The following is a 16,690-nucleotide window of genomic DNA, read 5'->3' as shown; positions in this document are numbered from 1 at the left end:
CAATAATTACTACCAATATACTGCATATAAGATAGCAAGGAAATGAGAGAGTCATGAAAATGGCATAAATCATTTCTGCTCACATTCTGTTGGCCAGAACTTAGAGGCAAGCAGCTGGGAGGGCTGTACCCAGGAGAAAAATGAAAACTGTTTAGTGAACTATAGCATTGCCTCTGTCATACCAAAAACAGAGTGTTTTAGGAAAGAGGGACTCCTGATTAGACACATGTATTTATCTCCTATTTTCCCAACCCTTGAATTATCCTCTGAAATGACAGTAAAGGAGTAAAACAGGTAAAGTTAAGAAAGACAAAGAGAATGAGAGGGTGAAAGACAATGAAAGAGAGATACTAACAAAATGTTGAACATGAAAATCAGATGAATTAGATGGAGAAGTAGTAAATGTTTGAAAAGAAGATGACAGGGAAAGTAGGTGATATTCCCACCCTCCCCAACCCCTCTCTAAAAACCTTAAGTATTGGAGGGACGCGGGGCATTGGTTAGCTCTAGTCACAATAATAAGGTGTGACAGTCATCAAACCTCAGCGGCCCATAGAAGTCTTTCGTTGTTCCCACCTGTGAAGATTATCCGGCCCGCCCCTGTGTTTGTGGGTCGGCTGAGGCTGTTGTCAAGGCTGGGCTCCACCAGGCCTCCTCAGCTGGAGCGTCTCTGCTCCAGAAGCCTCGTGTCCTCTCCCCAAGGCCACTGCGCAAGCACGCCTGTGCCGCCCTCATAGTGAGGTTAGAGAAACGGGGACAAAAAATGGGGTGAAAATTTCAAGACCCCTTAGGGACCAGGCTCAGAGTTGGCACACGGTCACTCACATCTCATTGTATTGGCCAAAGCAAGTCACGTAACCAAGCCTAAATGTGAGGGGTGGGAATAGACTCTGGGTCTTTAGTGAGAGGAGCAACAGTCACACACCGAAAGGCGTGGACGAAAGGAGGGTGAAGAATAGGTCCATAAACACAGGACCATAGCAGGACTGAGAGGATGGGTTTGGAGATGAGATGGATTGCTGCATGGAGGTCCTCCGAAGAGCAGCGAGAATCCCAGATTTCTCTCATGCCACAAATAGCAGAGGTGGGGAGGTGATTGCTAAAACAAGCATAATAAGTATAAGCCTGCATTTTGAAAAGTAGAGCACCAGCTTCCTTTCCCCATTTATCTCCCAGAACTCTAGCAGGTCTGGAGAAGAACTTGGTAGTCTTTTCTGGAGAAATGGGAGAACGAACCCAGAGAGCAGAGCTCCCAGTAATACTCACTGGGGGCTGAATTTGTGGAGGGCATGGAAAATGAAGCAAGATTTCAAAACAATCAATTGTTAATTGTATATGCAATTATATAATTAATCAGCAATGTAATTACATAACTAATAAACGATATAAGAATGACAAATATAAAATGATATATGCGAACATTTTTAAATAGTAATGGGTTAGAGATGGGAGTGGCACCAACCTATAAAAGACAATTCTTTTAAGAGATAGCGATGAAAAATGAGGTGGTAGATAGAGCAATATGTGGGTTTAGTATTTTAAAATCTATTTCATGATACAGAAGAGAATAGAGATAGGGCATAATTGAAGGCTCACAATCTTTGAGAAGATAGGGATCTGATATCAACTAGAACACAGGTAGTTCCAGAGACTTCAGGAGGCTCAGCAGCATGTATCTCTGTTGAGTAATTTGGAGATTCTTAAGTTTCTTTTTGTTACTTTGCAACATCAGGGACTTCTCTCAAGGCACACACACACACACACACACACACACACACACACAAAGCCTGAAGTCAACATATAAAGTGCTAATAATAATTATATCTATGAGGTGGGATAGGTGATTATGTTCATTATGCTTTTCTGTAGTTTGCAAATTTTATATAATAAGTGTGTTAATTTCAAATCTAGGGGAAATGATACCTATCTACCTGTGTGTCTCCTTATTTATTTCCTTCAGATGGTCCTGGAAGAGCAGGTAGACTACTGAGGAGGTGGTACTTTAACTAAATTGGCATAATTTACAACAACCTGTCTTTTTAGGAAGGATTTTGCCTGAGGGGACGAATGGATGGTGTAGCAGCATCCGGGAAAGAACCATCCCATCCCTTCCCTTCTTCTGCTCCTCTCTGCACTGTGCCCTTTCTTCCCCACATCACAGTTGTCTCAGCCTCTCTCTCGCTGTTTCACATGTTTTGTCTCTCACTCCCTCAGGCTATTTTCAGATCGCCCCCTCCCACTGCCTGATCTATTTTCATGTAAGGAACATGATTTCTGAGAGTCCTACTTCATTTTTTCTGGTCCCCCTGTGGACTGGCCTGAATGCACATTGTCAGAGAATTATGTTGCACCAACTGCAGGGAAGGAATTAAATTACTAATAGATCATTCTCTCTCAGGACAAAGAAAAAAAAATGCAAATAAACACTGTCTCGCCTCAACTCCCTGCTAGGACCCTCAGACTCTGATTCTCTGGCCTTCTGGTCTCCTTCTTAGTCTCAAACCCAATGGGCATAGATTAGAAACTCTACCCTTGACTAACCATGCGACTTTGGGGAGGTTTTTATGCCCATAAGCCTAGGAGCTCTTTTCCTTAAGATGGGAGTGATAGCACCCCCACCACTGAATGCAAGGCTTGGAAAGCAGCTGCCCCAGCTGGAGGAGAGGTCCAGCAAACAGCCCTCTCAGTCCTGTGCTTCCTACTTGAGCTTCTTCCTACTTCCTCTGTTTGTTTAACTGGCAAACTGCAGTGCTCCTGTCACCACCTAAGGGATGTCTGCCTTTATTTCCACAGTTAGATCTGGGCTAAGCTCAGATACAAGTAGAGACAGAAACCAAGAATCTTAGCTATAAGACAACGGGAATTGTGAGCTTCTCTGTTAAGGAAACCATTCTCAATTAAAACAAACGTATAATAACTTCCCCAACTCCCACACTTCCCTGGATGATCTTAGGTATTTATTCTGGCCCAGATACTATACTTTTTATTTTAACCTTGTTTAAGCCTCAAGAAACTCAGTGAGGAATTATTATCTTAATATTATAGAGAATGGAGTGAAGCTCTGAGAGGTTGCTCAAGGTCAATTGCTGGTAAGTACTGGAGACAAGATTTGAACCTACAAAAAAATCTGTCCTCTGTGTAAGCTCTTAAGTAGATGCCCTGCCATAATTGTACTGTAATTTCCTGTCCGTTTTGCAAATAGGGACACGATAGGAAACTGAATTTAAAAGCACTAATTAATCCAAAACACTGACATATCTTTAGTTATTTCCCTGTCCTCTTTGAAAACACTCTTTCCTCTCTTTGTTTCTTATTTGTTACCTTCTTCTTAACCTGTGATTCAGTGGATGGCCTTTTGGGATTGCCAAGGGATCCATTCATTCATTTGTTCATGCCTTCTGCATCTCAATGTGCACCGTGCTAGGACTTGTTCAAGACAGTGATAATACACAGATATTGATGAAGTCACAGTCTGTGGGGAGAGAGATGTGAATGTGCTGTGACAAAGTCCTACGGGAGGGGAGCACTGAAGAATGCAAAGTCTGTGCACTTAGGAGTGGATGCATCATGTAGGAGGGTGTTCGGCTGCAAGTACCAGCAAACCCAGTTCAGAATTTATTTATTCTCTCACAAAACACAGTGTCCAAGTCATGGTGGTAAAAGTTACAGCGTGGCCAGGGCACCAGCTCCATTGTTCTGTTCTTCTCCCAGCTCTGCCCTCTTTTGTGGGCTGGACTTGACCCGAGCTTCCCTAATGGCTGCAAGGTGATGATCAGCAGCTTCCTTGTTTGTGTCTGAAAGTAAAAAGAGAAAAACTTCTGGTTACACCGTGGAAGAAAATCTCTTCCCTTAAGATCGTGTACCCATTCCTAGGACTATAACATCTACCTGAGATACTGTAAAGGAAGGAAATTCTTTTTTCTTTTCTTTTTTTTTTTTTAAGTAGGCTTCACACCCAGCGCAGAGCCCAGTGTGGGGCTTGAACTCACAACACTGAGATCCAGACCCAAGCTGAGATCAAGAGTCAGATGGTTAACCACTATGCCACCCAGGCGCCGCATAAAGGAAGGAGATTCTTATGATGGGCTTTTGCAAAAAGACCCCTTCCCTGAAATAAATTTGTTTTGAGTAATATTGATGGTATGGGAAATGGTATAAGGAGGAAGAGACTGGATGCTGGATGGGTAGCCAAAAAGGTCCACAGCAGTAGGGTTGAGGGGGAAATGACATTTAGGCTGGTGTTGACAGATGATTAAGAGGTTGCCAGAGAAAGGTCAAAGTGCACTTCCAGGAAAGGAAACAGCTTATGTCTTTGACCTTGTGCCAAGAACCCGGCACGCTTGATAACGTGGAGTGGAAAGAGCCAAAGAGGGCTTCAAAGAGGTGAGGGCAGTCTAGGAAGAGTTTTGCATCCTTCGTAAGGCATTTGCTTCCTGTCTCCAGACAATGGAGAACAAATGGCAGGTTTTGTTATACAGCCGGGAATGCAGGAGAAATTTTCTCTTGGGATAATTAACTCCATAAATGGAAGTGTAGGGAGTGGAGAGGCTAGCAGGAAGAAGACAGCTACAAAGTTTCAGGTGAAAGATTCAAAGATTAGGAGTTCCTAGCTATGGCAAACTCGACATGGATGCGAAAGGAGGCAGAGGGGGCCTTTCCGGGGTGGGGGTTGTCACGTTTCCTCCTGAAGTCCCTGGTCAGGGTCACAGCAACATCGGAGTAAATAACCATGGGAGAGTGAGGCTAGCCGTGCACATCTGACCCCCAGCCAGAGGGCCAGAGATCCCAGTTGCATTCAGCTCCCCTGCTCCAGGACGTATCTGGGTCTGCAAGTGTTTACCCTTTGCACAGAGGCTTCCCAGTTAATAACCTGAGACTCCTCATCTCAGGAAGAGAGTTTCAGCACCCACCCAGTGGGGCATAGTGTTCCTCTCTGGTTCATGGTCAGATGTTTCTTCCCTTCAGTTTCACTCTGACGCTGGCAGATTTCTGAATTTACCAGGGGCTGAGGCTCATTCATATAACAGGTAGTCAGGAGGGGTCTGGGACTTGGGTATCGAGGCAATTAGAACATTTCCCACTGGGACTTGGGGATCGAGGCAATTAGAACATTTCCCACTGACAACAGCTAACAGGGGAGAAGTCTCTCGTCCACTCCTGGCCATGGTCTAGCAGTACAAAACCTGGAGTGTGTCTTCCTTGGTGGTCTATTATTTTAGAATTATAAATCTTCTGGAAAAAAATGTTTCCACCTCAATAAATGACTAATCAACTCCTACAACTCTATTCTAAGATGGAAATTTAGCTTGGTGGGAGAGAATTTACTCACTGCGGTAGAAGTCACAGGTGGGAACAGTGTCCCACCTATGGCATAGCATCAGGAGGGGGCACTCTCCTTCATGAATTTCCCTTCTGTAATGGCGCATTTCTGCCTGTATACAAACGTGCTGTCCTATCTCACAGAGTAAAAACAACAACCCGAACAAAGACCTCACAGACATCTTGTGTTCTGCCACTGCTGCTCCATTTCTCCTTTTCCCTCTAGAGGAAAGCAACTCCAAAAAGCTGCCCAAACTCTCTCTCTGCTTTCTTGCCTCACAGTCTCTCTTTAACCCATCCTACTCAGGTTTTTACATTCATCACAGTATGGGAGCTGCTCCTATCAACATTGCAATGACCAATGGTCAGTCTTCAGTCCTCATTACTTTGCCCCTTGAAACCTTGGACACATTTGGCCATTCCTCCTTTCTGAAACTCTTTTTTTTTCCACTTAACTTTCAGGTCAGTAAACCTTTCTGATCACCTGCCCACATCACTGGCCATTTCTTGATATCCTTGGCGAAATCCTCTTCTTTTAAGTGGTCCCTAAAGGTTGGGAGTCTCCCAGATCTCAACCTTGGACCTCTTTCCTTCTCATATCTACTCGCTCCCTGAGCGAGTTCATCTAGTTTCATGACTTTAAATACCATTCGTATGCCAGGGATTCACAAATGCACTCCTTCAGTTCTGGGCATTGAACTGGTTTATTCAGCCACTTATAAGATCCCTCCTTGTAGACAACCTGTGATATTGTCTGTCAACTGTAACAGAGAGAGTGTTCTCCAAAAGCGTGTGTTAGTTACTTCAAGCCACAGATAGTTGCTCTAATCAGGAATTTGCACTACAGCTGGCTTCATTGCATAAAGGCCATTCTCCAGAGGCAGCCACTACAAGCACTTCAGCTATCTTTAACTCTGATCAACACCAGACATTTTGCTAATTAGCATGCTGAAGTCAAAAATGAGTTTTCATTTGTGCAATTAGTGGCTTGTTAATCAGCATAATGGATGTTAGAAATGGGCTTTCATAGGTCAAATTAGAGGTAATCAAGATATGGGAATTGGCTAAAATATTTTAGGGACATTCCCTACCCACATAAAAACAGGGTATAAGAATCTGGCAAGGCTAATGGGCTGTACATTTAGGGATAGTACCTGAAACTTGATTCTTAAACAGTTCTGTTTCTAGTCATTAGAACAAAGAATTTCTGGATGTCTGACACCGCCTTGGAATATGATCTTCTGCTGAATAGACTTCTCATGCCGTGCAGTGATTGGAGCACTGGAAGGCCAGTGTGTTGGGACTACATCAGGCTTACAGAGCAGGTGTATAAATTGCTTTGTGCCTACTTGTTAATGACATTATGTCTGCATATGTAGTGAAATCTGATCTGAGACTTGCTTTCATTATAACTTGGTAATGAGGTTGTGGGGGCAGTAACTAATTCACCCATTTCAACTTTTTCTGTGGCTGTAGTTGTATACCACAATGAACCTAAGAGTTGTGCATTATCAAACTGGCTTCTGTCAATTTTCAATACAATTCAAACATAACATGGCCAAAATAGAGCTCTTTGTTCACCATCCCCCAAAATGTGTCTGCCCAGGCTTTGCCTTCACGGTAAACAGCACCTACATTCACCCAGTCACTCAGGCCTGAATTTAGCACCTTGCCTGGACTTTGCCTCACACCCCCAGCCTATCCACCCATAGGTTGTTTTGATCCTGTCTTCAAAGGATATCAACTTGTGCACTTTTCTCTATGTCCATAGTTCATCTCTCATCTCTACTACTACAGTGGCCTCCTAATAGGCCTTCCTATGTCCATAGTTACCTCTGGTCAGTTCCCACAGAGCTGCCAGAGTGTCTGTCTACAATGTCAGTGAGATCACATTACTCTCCTGGTTTCACCCCTACAAAGCTTCCTATTTGAGTTAGAATGAAATTTCAACCTGTTGCAATGTCTTCTAACACCCCTGTGATCGATCCCCTGACCACCTCTCCAACCTCATCTTCCCATTCTTGTCTCACCCCACTGCTACAGTATTTGTTCTTCTTCTCTCCAACCTCTCAAACTCATTCCTGTCTCCGGGCCTTTACACTTGCTGCTCCCTCACCAGAAATATTCTCCCTGCACCTCTCTGGTCATATGTCACTTGGCCAGAGAGAACTTCCTTGCCAACCATGTGCTCTAAAATGGCCCTAATCCTGGGGCGCCTGGGTGGCTCAGTCGGTTGAGCGTCCGACTTCGGCTCAGGTCACGATCTCGCGGTTCGTGAGTTCGAGCCCTGTGTCGGGCTCTGGGCTGATGGCTCAGAGCCTGGAGCCTGCTTCCGATTCTGTGTCTCCCTCTCTCTCTGCCCCTCCCCTGTTCATGCTCTGTCTCTCTCTGTCCCAAAATAAATAAACGTTAAAAAAAATTTTTTAAATGGCCCTAATCCTGCCATTTTCTATCCTATTGCCTGCTCTACTTTTCTTCTTAACATATATCTTGTGGAATGGCATCATGACATATCTTTGTTAAATATATTGTGATCCATTTCCCCAAAGAGAACAAAAGCTATATGAGGGTGAAGACTTGAATCTTGTTAGATACCGTGTCCCCAGTGAAGACAACAGTGCTAGGCACATAGTAAATGAGTATCCCTTAAATATTTGTGGAATGAATGAATGGTTCCAATATTCTCACATATTTCTGTTTCTCCCATGTTGTGATGTCAAACTCATTGCAGTTGGAAAGGCAGTTAGGGAGCGAGATGTTTCTTTGTGAGATATACTTATATGCATCCATTCACTCACGTACCTCATCTTTCTTGCCTGCCTTCTGTCCATCAAATCCTGTGGTAGGTGAGGATGCAACTGTGAGAAAGCCAGAGAGAGTTTCTGCCCTTGTGGAATTTAGAGTCATAAACTCTATCAGAGTCATAAACATTAAACAGCAAGAAAATAATTACAATTATTATGAGAGATACAAAGAAAAAAACACTAGAGTACCAAGATAGAGGGAACATACAGAAGCTGGTTCGAGGAAGCATCTCTGAAGAGGTGACCTTATGCTGAAGCCTGAAGGATGAGAATGAACAGGACGTGTAAAGAGGATGGCAAGTGCAAAGACCCTGAGGCAAGAAAGAGGTCAGCTAGTTCCTAGGACTAAAAGACCTACATAGCTCAGAGCTGTGAGAGATGGGAACCACATTTGATGTTGAAAAGAAAGGTAGAGACTGAGCCACCAGGGGAAAATGGAAAGTAAGAACGTCAATTAGAAGGCATTTGTGATGGTTGAACTAGACATGATGGCAGTGGCTGGGAAAAGGGAAAGATGTAGGCACACTGGAAACATTTTGGAGGTGGAATCAGTAGGAACTGGAGAAGGATGGAATGCGAGACATGACAAATCTCCAATAAATATGTGATTTTATTGCATTATGGGGGGAGGAGGAGAAAGAAGAATATTTCCCAGATTTTATGGCATTTGCAGTGGCGGGGAAGGGCATTGTCCTTTTCTGAAAAGATGGGGGAAGACTGGGAGAAACAGCTTTGAGAAGGAAACTGACTCCTGATTTGAGCATATTAAGTGCAAGAAGGCTGCAGCACATCAGTTGAATATGCAAGACCAGAGTAGAGGGGACTGGACTGGAGATAGCGATTTTGTGTCCATGGGGAATATAGATGGTATTTAGAGCAGTGGAAATGGAGAACTTCACGCAGGAACGAAGAGAATACATCCCAGAAGGTCCCAGGAAGTCTAACAATCTCAGTCAATAGAAGATGAGAGGCTTAGGAGGAAATTTGACACAGGCAAATATAAGCAGATCCAGGATAGTGTGATATCCTGGGGACAAAAGAGGGAAGTGTTTCTAGTAGGAAGTTTGTTAGGTTGAATGCTGGTGAAACACTTAGAAAGATGAGGAGAGAAGAGTGCCGATTGCATTTGGCAACATGCAGGTTGTTAACTCTGACAATAGCAGTTTCAGCTGAGTAGTAATGGAGGTGGAAGTCAGATGTTGGGTGAAGAGTAAATTGGAGATGCAGAGAGTCGAGACAGCTTGTGTAGAAAACCTTTTAGGAAGTTTGTGAAGAGGAACAGAAAAGTGTTGCAGTAACCTGAGAAGTAGGTGGAGTCAAAGGAGAACTTACTAGCATTTTGTAAAGATGGGAGATTATAGGATGCATTTGATGCTGCTGGCACCACTCCAGTCGAGAGAGAGAGATTGTGCAGAAAAGAGAGGTAGACTGCCTTTAAAAGTCAAAAGGGAATGGGGTCCAAAGTAGAAGCAGAGATTGATTGGCTTTTGGGAAGAGGGGAGTTTTTATTTTATGGAGCTCAGGATGTAAATAATACTTCCTTTTCCTGTTTCATTGCTCAGACCCACAAGCTGAGGAATAATAGATGGGCAAGTATTCCTGCATTCTCAAATGAGGCTCAGCATCATTTATGCAGGACTTGGGAAGACGTGAACCCAAACCTGTTTCTGTCCCATTATTCTATCAGCCAACTCCAGGCAGCATAGGAGAAGCTGGTCGTGGCTCTCTCCTGGTGTGTCCCCAAGACATGAGAGAGCACAGGGGTGCTTTCCCTCCACCTCACACCAATGCAGGAAAGGCTTCATGTAACCGCTTGGGAAGCTTGATATGTGTCCCCTCGAGATTGAGACACTCAGGGACCTACTGACTTCTCTTGAAAAGCCTGTAGATAAAGGGCTGTGTGCAGTGGTGGGAGCAGCAGAGCAAAGAGGGCTTCACTGGTAATGGCCTGCATTTCCAAAGTCACCAGGTTCAAAAAAATTTTTTTCCTCCGGGCCATATGTGGACCCACAAAAAATAGGTAATATGAGAACTTATTAAAAGGAACTTTCCCAATAGGAGAGTCTGGAGAGAGGGGGCACCCCGAGAGAAAGTCTGTGTTGATGGGTCCGAGTCCAGGGGAGAAGAGGGGATATTCCCATGTCAGAGACCTGCACATGGGGAGATATGTGAAGGGCCCACAAAAGCAACTCCTCACACTGGGCCTTCTGATACACAAAAGGCCCACATGCTGTGATACGAACACACCAGCAAAGCAAGATGTGGCACTGTCTCTGACTGCTCATCTCCTGAGCCAAGCTCGAGAGGATCAGAAACAGGCCTAGAGAGTGGGAAGGAGGTGAAGGAGAAAAGCAAGAGCAGAAGTGGACAAAGAGTGAAGAAACCATTTCATCTCCCTTCATTCCGGGCATCGGGGCCTGAATGAGTCTCCAGCTGACAGGCGGGGTGGAGCAGTGGGGGCACGTAAATTGGATGAGAAATTGAAGCCTTGAGATAGGACTGGACTGGACTTCCCAAACATTCTACGAGCCAGATATTTCATGAATGCCTGGAAGTGATGAAGAAAATGGAAGATATGACCAGCAAATGTCCAGCAGTGAGGAAGAACAGTTCCACAGAGGGAGTATGAAGGGGCAGTGGGGAGAGAGAATAAAGTTGCTTTCTGCCTGCCCTTTTCTCATTTCAGCTTGTTCAGTAAACTGCTTATAGTTTACATTTGTTTTTATCTTAAAACTTTGTGATGTTTGGTACTGTTGCAGTCCAAATAAAACCTGTGTATGACAGTTTGTAAGCACTGTCATATTTCCTGTTCTTTCATGTTTTTGACCAGGTCTGTGCATTGAAAAGCATCTACAAACCTAGCAGCTAGCAAAAATGAACGACACAGGGAAGGAGAAGTACTGTAGAGAGGAATGGGGCCTAGGGAATGCATGGCTTCTTAATGTTTTGGAAACCCTCTGTTGGCCAATCAACATGGAAATGGAGAATACCAGTTATGAATTCTGTGATAGACCTTAGCTACAATTCTTCCCCTACCCTGGGCATCACAAGCCTACACTACAGAGTGTGGCCATGAGATGGGGATAGGGGACATGGCAGTGTAACATGCCCCCACCTCACATTCGTACATACTAAGCTAATGCCATTTACTAGATAACTACAGAAATATTTTGAGATTTCCTAAGTCTGTAATTTATAATTTCTTGTCAAAACTCTTGGTACAAATAGAAAGGCATCAACCTGTCATCTTAACATTAACAGGAGGATAAATGAGGGAAGAAACAGAAAATGTGCTTCACAAAACTGCCTTCCCCATCCTGTGTCAGATCCCGGTAATGAACACCAACACAAGCCATTTGCTCTAGCAAGGAAACCACTTTTCAAAAGGCTTCCGTTCAATTCATTAAATATTTACTGAGTGCCTACTATGTGCAAGAAAATAATAGCAGGTCAGCTTTGACCAGAAGGACATGAACTCTCTAGTGTCTAATCTTGTCATTTGGAATTATGCCTGAGGAGCAATATGCTAGCCTCAAGCAAAATATCCTGTCAGCAAAATAAGAGCTTCCTCAACCCAAAACAAAACATATGAGAGAAATATAAAAACAGAATTTCAGACTGAGAATAGTCATATGCTAGAGCAAGATAAATGTAATTGTACTTCATTAAATGTTTGCTTTCAAAGTGATTCCCTAAGAAGGAACCCAGGATTTGTGACTTTACGTTGTATCTGAAAATACCACAGAATCTTGGGTTTTGGGAGGGTCCGCAAAGGCCATTCATATCACAGTTCCATGTGTGGCCCGTATCTTCCTTAGAGTAGGGCCCTTTCTACATGGTTCATTCCACCTAAGTGTGGCCACTCATGACTATCATAACCAGGTTCTAGTGCTGTGAGTTGTCCCAGACCATATGCAAGTAAGTGCTGGAACCTAGAAAGGTCTGTGGTGCTGACAAAAGTTTAAGGTTCTGGTTATGCAAGGCACATGGATGTGGGTCTGAGTTGGTCTCTAATCGGGAAGTACCACGGTCATAACAACAGGTGACAGCACATGAGAAGTGAGGTCATCAGTAGAGGGCCAATTGCTGGTTATGAAGACTGACATCAAGTCAGAATCTAACTGGAGGAGTCCTGAAATAAGCAAGAAAAACATTCCTGAAGACCTGAGAATGGGACACCCCGCATTAGGGAAAGAAGTCTCCACGAGCACAGTAAAATCTTTAACAAGACTTCCAGAAGCCCAGACTTGAACAACCAGTAAACATCTCTCCCTTCTTCAGTGTCCTCTTTGCCTGGATCCTCTTTGCCTGCTGGTGAGGTTCAGTTTTCATCATCCAGTAGAGGAGAGAGATGGAATAGTAAGATCTTCACAGGGGATGGGGAGATTCCGTCCATGCTAGGAGAAAACAATTTTATGTAATTTTCCTAAATGTAGTGACTTCCTCTTTAAATATTTTATTCTTTTGATTTTTATTATTCCACCTTCTCCTCGTTTTTATTCTGTCTTTTAGCCCTACCTCTTAATTGGTCTCTGAATATCAAAATCTTCCAAGGCTCAGTTTTGAGGTCTCTTCTTTCTTTCTATCCCTAGTCCCATGACTCACGTCCCACCTATGTGTTAATGATTCCAGATCTTTGTTTCTCCAGCCATGACCTCTTTCCTGAGCTCCAGGCTCATTTAGTTATCCCTGTATGATTTATCCACTTGCGATTCAAGTTGGAATGTCAACATAATATATCCAAAACACGACTCATGATCCCCTCTATTGTCCACAAACTGCTCCTCCCAGTCTTTCCCCAACTTGATAAATGACAGCACCAGCCAACTGAAGAGTTAAGTCAAAAACCCAAGCGTCATTTTTAATGCTCCCTTTTCCTCTCTGCTTCCCTACTCAACATCCACTTCATCAGTAGCTCCTGCCATTTCTATTTATAAAATGTTTCTGGAATCCATCCATTTCTCCCTATCTTTTTTTTTTTTTTTTTTTTTTTTGGGACAGAGAGAGACAGACAGAGCATGAATGGGGGAGGGGCAGAGAGAGGGAGACACAGAATCGGAAACAGGCTCCAGGCTCTGAGCCATCAGCCCAGAGCCCGACGCGGGGCTCGAACTCACGGACCGCGAGATCGTGACCTGGCTGAAGTCGGACGCTTAACCGACTGCGCCACCCAGGCGCCCCCATTTCTCCCTATCTACAGCATTGCCATACAGCTCCAAGCTGCCATTCTGTGGCACCTGAACTTCTACTACAGGATTAACCCCCCTATATTCCATCCTCTGCCCAACAGACAGGGGGATCTTTTAAAGAACAATTTATATAATTTTACGCCTGAACAAATCCTATCCAAAACGTACACAAAAGTCTCCCATCACACTTGGAATAAAATCCGAAGAGGCTTTGAATGAGCTTCCTCTGGTCACTTCTCTGACTTCATCTGATACCCCATTCACTTTCCTTCAGCCACACTGGCCTGCTTTCTTGTCCTCAATAGCCCATGCTCAATCCTGAGTTACGGCTTTTGCACTTGATTTTCACCCTTCCCAGAAGGCTCTTCCTAAGACTGGTTGCTTATCATCTTTGTGATTTGAAAATATCACCTCCTTGGAAGGTCTTCCCCAACATCCAATCCAGTGAGCTCCTCCCCCACCATGTGCCCTTCCTCTTGATCATGTGCTACCTTTTTTCACTGCACTCCTTTCCTCAGGGTACTAATCATTATCTGAAGTCATTTATCTTGTTGATTATCTGTCTCCCCATTATTAGAATGTGAGCTTCAGGAGAACAGGGACTTCATTTTGTCCCTTATTCGATCCCTGTATCTGTACCTAGAATGCTGCCTACTAAACATGGGTCTTTAATAATTATTTACTGAGTAAATGTGCACTCTACCTGCATATAGCTTCCACTCATTGATTTGTTGGAGATGTGTTTCATAAGCCTGTGTTCTTCTATTTAATGGCCCTTCAAATACTTGGAGGAAGTCTTTATCGTCATGCAGCTATCTGTGTGTGTGTGTGTGTGTGTGTGTGTGTGTGTGTGTGTGTGTGTGTGTTTGGTGGGGGGGTGGGCTATGGGGTGGGGGGAGGTCTGTGTGTTTCTCCTGGATATTTAAATCAATTCTCATATGAAAGGATTTCCATATACTTCACTATCCAGGTCACCTTCTCCTGGATAAACTCCAAGAGAAGATTCTCCAGAGTTAATTCCAGTGGTGACTAAAAATAAACTGAGTGACACCAAAAATAGGTAGCAAAAAAAAAAAAAAAAATGCTTTCAGGCTGGGATTAACAGCCAACTCCTCTCTTGGTCTAACGTATTTTTCTGTAATGCAGAATTTAAGGCATAGACAATCTTAAAAGATTTTCTTTATTCCTCTTTCCCATAGCAAACAGCTCTCCCCTAGGAACCCCAAGCGCTCAGCCTTAAACATGTGTTATTGACTTCCTTGCTGACTACTTCCCAAGCTCTGATCTAAGGAGAAGCAGAAGACAGTCTCTGCTTGTATTTCCAGCCCTAGCCGCTCCTCTGGACTTCAGACTTATGCATTCACCATCTCATCTGACATCTCCCCCACTCGTCCCATAGGCACCTTAAATTCAACACATATCACAAACTGGACTTTTCTTCCCCTGCTCCTAACCTTTTATCTGTTATTTCCAGTGCCTGTGATACCAACATGCATGTAGGCATACAAGCTCCAAAATTCAGAGTTATTTTAAATTCTTTCTTCTTCGGTATTCACATCCAATCAATTTCCAACTCTGAAATTTTACCCTTCCCGTCCTCTTTATTTCCACACCCTTATCACAGGCCTTCACGACCTCTTGGTTGTGGCCTCCTGAACCAGGCTCCCCACTTTCCCACCTCTGCCTTGCTCCATGTAACCCCATTCCCGACACCCCTGAAAGTCATGGTGGCTTTCAGGGCCCCTTTTTATGATGAGGCCTAAACCACCTAACGTGGTGCCCAAGGCCTTCTTAGTCCTGACCTATCTGCCTGTCCAACAACATCCACCATCTTCTGAATTGTGCTTAACTCGGAAAAACTAAGGATTTCCCCCAACACCACACACTTCTATTCTCCGTGCCTTTTCTTTTCCCTCTACCTGAACTTCCCTTCACATTTTTCTTCGCCTAATACTAACCTTCAAGGCCTAGAAGAGCAGTTATTTCTTCCAGAAGCCTTTCAAACCTTCTGCTGGGCTATCCATGTCCTGGGTCGACTGTCGGTATCGTGTGCCGTGTGATTCTCTGCCTAAGCCCCCAACATCAGGTATTGAAATTATCTGTTTTTGTACACCTCACAGGCTGATGACTCCTTAAAGGCAGGAAATGTCTCTTAATTATCTCGGTCCCTGTTCCCTAGGACCCAGCTAAATGGCCAGCACAGAGTAGGCATTCCACAAACGTGTGCTGATCCAAAAGTCCCTCTGAGAGGCTGAAACTTTAAGAGTTCTCGATAGGAAACTCTTAGACCTAAAACACCATTGGAGTACCCTTACGTGACAAAGGAAAGTGTTCATAGTTCTCCATTATTCATAGCCCCTGATGTTTCAAACCTTGTATTCAAAAATACTTCTAATATGACATGACATGCTACAGCAGAGTGGTTAGTGCTGCAATGATATGTGTGACCTTTTACTTTTTTATCTGTGGCTAAACCTATATTAAATAAGATGGATGGTAACATAGGTGTTCACGGTCATTGCAATGAAATTTCATGTGATCTTACTGTAGATAGCTATTAAACAACAGAGACTCCAGGAAGCCTTGTTACTTACGTACATATCTTAGTCCCCACTACAGTGTTTCCACCTGAAAGATGAGGCCTAGGACTCATTTATCCTTGAGGCTCTGAGAGTCTCTATCACAGTGTCCCACGCAGAGAATGAGCTCCATAAATGTGCATGGAACTGCACTGAGGCCGCTACCTGGAACGAAGCTCCTTCGAGGCACCACTTTGGTTTGCGATCGTCTCGCGAGAATACGAGAGTGCGACTATGGAGTGACCGTTTCTTCCTCCTTGCGATGAATTTCCTTGTCAAGTGCCTTTTTAAAAGGCAGGTGAAGATAATTGCAAGTCAGCGGGAAGTGCTGCCAAGATAGGACCTCCGGGAAGGCCTGGAGACCAGTGGTATTGTGCGGCGCTGCTGACACACGAGGTCTGACTGATTCGAGTAAAGAACGAATTTGAAATTAAGATGAGTAACGACATCAAGCACTTACAGCCCTAGCGAAGGGCTTTGTTACCAGACCCTGGGAGAGACGAGGACACCTCTGTTTCCCTCTCAGCCTCCCGCCGTCCTGTCAGACTCCACAGCCGTTGAGTCGGACCCTCACAAGCTCAGCCCTTGAAGGCTGTGATCCTCTTAAAATTGCTCTCTAGGTAAAGCACAGCATCTCTGCTACCTTTTGAATTCCACAATATCAGTCTTCCCCAACATTCATTCATTCACTTGGTCACGGGCCATCCATCAAACGCAAGTTGCAAGTGAACATTTAAGGAGTCTACAGCCAATATTCTCCGCAGTATTTCCCGTGGATGGTCTGCAGGCCCATAAAACA

The 16,690-nt window shown here is 44.1% G+C and overlaps 1 protein-coding gene and 1 long non-coding RNA gene across 2 annotated transcripts in view; one reads left to right on the top strand and one right to left on the bottom strand.

Annotated features, from left to right (window-relative positions):
* The window catches only part of LOC102959460, a 495,184-nt gene that overhangs the window by 381,028 nt on the left and 97,466 nt on the right, over positions 1 to 16,690 (top strand). The window lies entirely within an intron of this gene.
* LOC122235888 lies at positions 3,609 to 16,269 on the bottom strand. Its single transcript, XR_006214002.1, has 4 exons — positions 15,907 to 16,269; positions 12,288 to 12,520; positions 8,122 to 8,177; positions 3,609 to 3,794 (listed from the first exon to the last, which is right to left on the bottom strand). It is a non-coding gene; the product is annotated as an uncharacterized LOC122235888 (long non-coding RNA).

The sequence above is a fragment of the Panthera tigris genome, chromosome F3, assembly GCF_018350195.1.
Source record: "Panthera tigris isolate Pti1 chromosome F3, P.tigris_Pti1_mat1.1, whole genome shotgun sequence".
Taxonomy (NCBI): domain Eukaryota; kingdom Metazoa; phylum Chordata; class Mammalia; order Carnivora; family Felidae; genus Panthera; species Panthera tigris.
The sequence above is the reverse complement of the archived record's forward strand: the minus strand, read 5'-3'. Positions and strand labels throughout refer to the sequence as shown.